General features: G+C 33.1%; 1 long non-coding RNA gene across 1 annotated transcript; it reads left to right on the top strand.

Moving 5' to 3' along the window:
* The first annotated feature begins 3769 nt into the window (after positions 1 to 3769).
* Positions 3770 to 5830, top strand: LOC107553137 (uncharacterized). Its single transcript, XR_001604934.1, has 3 exons — positions 3770 to 3835; positions 4535 to 4540; positions 5815 to 5830. It is a non-coding gene; the product is annotated as an uncharacterized lncRNA (long non-coding RNA).

The following is a 5830-nucleotide window of genomic DNA, read 5'->3' as shown; positions in this document are numbered from 1 at the left end:
TAAAAGATATATATATATATATATATATATATATATATATATATATATATATATATATATATATATAAAATATAATAAAATAAAATATATACTCTAATCAAAATTAGAGAACACATAAATATCTCCAAGTTACTGTATTGGTGTTAATCTAGCACCTGGCGCTAATTTCCAATGACAAACCCTATTAAACTGGCAACATTCCTCCAGTTTTCACTGAGATTGCAAGATGGTGGGCTGTTCTAAGGTGACTGAAACCCTGCGACAGGAGGTTGTCCAGATGAAGGCCAAAGGAATGACCCTTTCAGCCATTGCAAGAGAATCTGGTCATTCCAAATCTGTGATTTCTCGAATACTGCAGGATTACAAAACAGGTGTTGTACAGTAATCTTTTGTGCTACAGTGGTTACTGTTCTCTAATTTTGATCACTGTGTTTTATACAACATAAATGTTTTTGTTGAAATGCCTTGGTTATATTGTCAAACATGTTAGTAGAAGAGTGGTATACTCGCAGCTAATATTCTTTCAAATTTTGAGCGATGAAGATGAACAATATTCAGTATTTTAGGATTGTTTTCTAATTTTGATTTCCACTGTCAATGAGTCATTCTACAGAATTGGTCTAAACTCAGAGTTGGAAGCATCTGAAATTTAATTTTTTTTTTCCCAAAAAATTATGTGTGCAAATTGTATAATATTTGTATAAGTACAAATTTCTAGTAATTGTATTTTCATTCAAAAAAATTCACAAAACGTTTTGAAATATTTGTCCTCTCTCCAAATTTACAGTAATAATAAATTAATTAGAAGGGTAAAAAAAAAACATATATATACTATATGTATATACTATATGTATATATTGCTATTTTATTAAACAATTCTCAATAACAATAACATTTTTAACAATATTTCAAGTGTAATGTATGAGATGTGTTGTATTCTGAATACATTTTTCTTTGTAAAAGGCAAAAAGTTGATCATACTGATTTCAGAGTTAAGGATTTATTATTTTGAATATTGAACCAAAAACTATCATAACATCTTAGCTGTTAATTCAGTATATTTTATTTTTGACAAAACATCTCATGTTTCGGTAGTGACTGCACATTTTCGGTAGTGACAGTAATGCTTTTGTAGCGACCACATCACATTACAGAATTTTAACTTGCATACTAAAACACTACTAAAACGTACACATTTTTTTTTAATAAAAACTAAGATGTTGTTTATTTCCCCCAAATATGTGGATTATGTTTTCCTAATTTTGTGGGATAACACGACCCCCCGCCCAAAAAAAAAGAAAAAAAAAGAAAGAGAGATTTCACTACCGAAACTCCACCAAATGTTTCAGTAGTGACTGTTTTGGTAGACAATTTTAGATACTTTTGAACCTAGCTCAAAGATGCTAATCAGCACATGGTTAGCTAGTACAGTTCTGAACAGTGGTGTACATATAAAAACTAAATGTGGAATAACACTGAAAAAAGTGTGCTTAATTGTAGAAAAAAGGTGTTCGGTAGTGATGTTCCTTAAAGTTACACATAGATTTTTCGGACTTTTGAATACATTTACCTCGAAATGATGGAGCCTATGTACTCACCATGTAGCTATGAGAGAGAGTGACACATAAATATTTCATGATCATAAATGTAGGGGTATAGTTAAAATCAGTCTCGGCCAATGGACTAAAACATACACATAATTTAATTATTATTTTGTGTATTTCTATTATCTCAATAGATAATAGAAGGATCTTAGTAAACATCTAAGATTTGAATACTTAAATGCTTTTTAAATGTGTTTTTTGGTTGTGGGACAGCAGTTTGAACCAATTCTGTAGAATGGCCCATATACTATATATATATATATATATATATACAATTAACAAAATTATAAATGCAACACTTTTGTTTTTGCCCCCATTTTTCATGAGCTGAACTCAAAGATCTAAGACATTTTCTATGTACACAAAAGGCCTATTTCTCTCAAATATTGTTCACAAATCTGTCTAAATCTGTGTTAGTGAGCACTTCTCCTTTGTAAAAGATATATATATATATATATATATATATATATATATATATATATATATATATATATATATATAAAATATAATAAAATAAAATATATACTCTAATCAAAATTAGAGAACACATAAATATCTCCAAGTTACTGTATTGGTGTTAATCTAGCACCTGGCGCTAATTTCCAATGACAAACCCTATTAAACTGGCAACATTCCTCCAGTTTTCACTGAGATTGCAAGATGGTGGGCTGTTCTAAGGTGACTGAAACCCTGCGACAGGAGGTTGTCCAGATGAAGGCCAAAGGAATGACCCTTTCAGCCATTGCAAGAGAATCTGGTCATTCCAAATCTGTGATTTCTCGAATACTGCAGGATTACAAAACAGGTGTTGTACAGTAATCTTTTGTGCTACAGTGGTTACTGTTCTCTAATTTTGATCACTGTGTTTTATACAACATAAATGTTTTTGTTGAAATGCCTTGGTTATATTGTCAAACATGTTAGTAGAAGAGTGGTATACTCGCAGCTAATATTCTTTCAAATTTTGAGCGATGAAGATGAACAATATTCAGTATTTTAGGATTGTTTTCTAATTTTGATTTCCACTGTCAATGAGTCATTCTACAGAATTGGTCTAAACTCAGAGTTGGAAGCATCTGAAATTTAATTTTTTTTTTCCCAAAAAATTATGTGTGCAAATTGTATAATATTTGTATAAGTACAAATTTCTAGTAATTGTATTTTCATTCAAAAAAATTCACAAAACGTTTTGAAATATTTGTCCTCTCTCCAAATTTACAGTAATAATAAATTAATTAGAAGGGTAAAAAAAAAACATATATATACTATATGTATATACTATATGTATATATTGCTATTTTATTAAACAATTCTCAATAACAATAACATTTTTAACAATATTTCAAGTGGAGATGTGTAGATGTGTTGTATTCTGAATACATTTTTCTTTGTAAAAGGCAAAAAGTTGATCATACTGATTTCAGAGTTATTATTTTGATATTTTGAATATTGAACCAAAAACTATCATAACATCTTAGCTGTTAATTCAGTATATTTTATTTTTGACAAAACATCTCATGTTTCGGTAGTGACTGCACATTTTCGGTAGTGACAGTAATGCTTTTGTAGCGACCACATCACATTACAGAATTTTAACTTGCATACTAAAACACTACTAAAACGTACACATTTTTTTTTAATAAAAACTAAGATGTTGTTTATTTCCCCCAAATATGTGGATTATGTTTTCCTAATTTTGTGGGATAACACGACCCCCCGCCCAAAAAAAAAGAAAAAAAAAGAAAGAGAGATTTCACTACCGAAACTCCACCAAATGTTTCAGTAGTGACTGTTTTGGTAGACAATTTTAGATACTTTTGAACCTAGCTCAAAGATGCTAATCAGCACATGGTTAGCTAGTACAGTTCTGAACAGTGGTGTACATATAAAAACTAAATGTGGAATAACACTGAAAAAAGTGTGCTTAATTGTAGAAAAAAGGTGTTCGGTAGTGATGTTCCTTAAAGTTACACATAGATTTTTCGGACTTTTGAATACATTTACCTCGAAATGATGGAGCCTATGTACTCACCATGTAGCTATGAGAGAGAGTGACACATAAATATTTCATGATCATAAATGTAGGGGTATAGTTAAAATCAGTCTCGGCCAATGGACTAAAACATACACATAATTTAATTATTATTTTGTGTATTTCTATTATCTCAATAGATAATAGAAGGATCTTAGTAAACATCTAAGATTTGAATACTTAAATGCTTTTTAAATGTGTTTTTTGGTTGCTATGTACAGAGGTCACAAGAAACCAATGAGTCAAAATATATTTTTTGATTTTCCAGGAACACCACAAAAATAAAAGGCTTCTTCCATGAATTGAACTGTGCGCAAAAAGGTTTTGTTTATACAGTGGGTACGGAAAGTATTCAGATCCCCTTAAATTTTTCACTCTTTGTTATATTGCAGCCATTTGCTAAAATCATTTAAGTTAATTTTTTTTCCTCATTAATGTACACACAGCACCCCATATTGACAGAAAAACACAGCATTGTTGACATTTTTGCAGATTTATTAAAAAAGAAAAACTGAAATATCCCATGGTCTTAAGTATTCAGACCCTTTGCTCAGTATTTAGTAGAAGCACCCTTTTGATCTAATACAGTCATGAGTCTTTTTGGGAAAGATGCAACAAGTTTTTCACATCTGGATTTGGGGATCCTCTGCCATTCCTCCTTGCAGATCCTCTCCAGTTCTGTCAGGTTGGATGGTAAACGTTGGTGGACAGCCATTTTTAGGTCTCTCCAGAGATGCTCCATTGGGTTTAAGTCAGGGCTCTGGCTGGGCCATTCAAGAACAGTCACAGAGTTGTTGTGAAGCCACTCCTTCGTTATTTTAGCTGTGTGCTTAGGGTCATTGTCTTGTTGGAAGGTAAACCTTTGGCCCAGTCTGAGGTCCTGAGCACTCTGGAGAAGGTTTTCGTCTAGGATATCCCTGTACTTGGCCGCATTCATCTTTCCCTTGATTGCAACCAGTCGTCCTGTCCCTGCAGCTGAAAAACACCCCCACAGCATGATGCTGCCACCACCATGCTTCACTGTTGGGACTGTATTGGACAGGTGATGAGCAGTGCCTGGTTTTCTCCACACATACCGCTTAGAATTAAGGCCAAAATGTTCTATCTTGGTCTCATCAGACCAGATAATCTTATTTCTCACCATCTTGGAGTCCTTCAGGTGTTTTTTCATGTGTCTTGCACTGAGGAGAGGCTTCCGTCGGGCCACTCTGCCATAAAGCCCCGACTGGTGGAGGGCTGCAGTGATGGTTGACTTTCTACAACTTTCTCCCATCTCCCGACTGCATCTCTGGAGCTCAGCCACAGTGATCTTTGGGTTCTTCTTTATCTCTCTCACCAAGGCTCTTCTCCCCCGATAGCTCAGTTTGGCCGGATGGCCAGCTCTAGGAAGGGTTCTGGTCGTCCCAAATGTCTTCCATTTAAGGATTATGGAGGCCACTGTGCTCTTAGGAACCTTAAGTGCAGCAGAATTTTTTTTGTAACCTTGGCCAGATCTGTGCCTTGCCACAATTCTGTCTCTGAGCTCTTCAGGCAGTTCCTTTGACCTCATGATTCTCATTTGTTCTGACATGCACTGTGAGCTGTAAGGTCTTATATAGATAGGTGTGTGGCTTTCCTAATCAAGTCAAATCAGTATAATCAAACACAGCTTGACTCAAATGAAGGTGTAGAACCATCTCCAGGATGATCAGAAGAAATGGACAGCACCTGCGTTAAATATATGAGTGTCACAGCAAAGGGTCTGAATACTTAGGACCATGTGATATTTCAGTTTTTCTTTTTTAATAAATCTGCAAAAATGTCAACAATTCTGTGTTTTTCTGTCAATATGGGGTGCTGTGTGTACATTAATGAGGAAAAAAAATTAACTTAAATGATTTTAGCAAATGGCTGCAATATAACAAAGAGTGAAAAATGTAAGGGGGTCTGAATACTTTCCGTACCCACTATATATATATATATATAGTATATATATGTATTTTTTTTTACCCTTGTAATTAATTTATTATTACTGTAAATTTGGGGAGAGGACAAATATTTCAAAACGTTTTGTGAATTTTTTTTAATGAAAATACAATTACTAGAAATTTGTACTTATACAAATATTATACAATTTGCACACATAATTTTTTTGGAAAAAAATAAAAAAATTTCAGATGCTTCCAACTCTGAGTTTAGACCAGTTCTGTAGAAT

This window comes from Sinocyclocheilus grahami, unplaced genomic scaffold, assembly GCF_001515645.1.
Source record: "Sinocyclocheilus grahami isolate Dianchi unplaced genomic scaffold, SAMN03320097.WGS_v1.1 scaffold465.1, whole genome shotgun sequence".
In the NCBI taxonomy this organism is placed as follows: Eukaryota; Metazoa; Chordata; class Actinopteri; order Cypriniformes; family Cyprinidae; genus Sinocyclocheilus; species Sinocyclocheilus grahami.
This window is presented reverse-complemented; position numbering and strand designations above follow the sequence as displayed.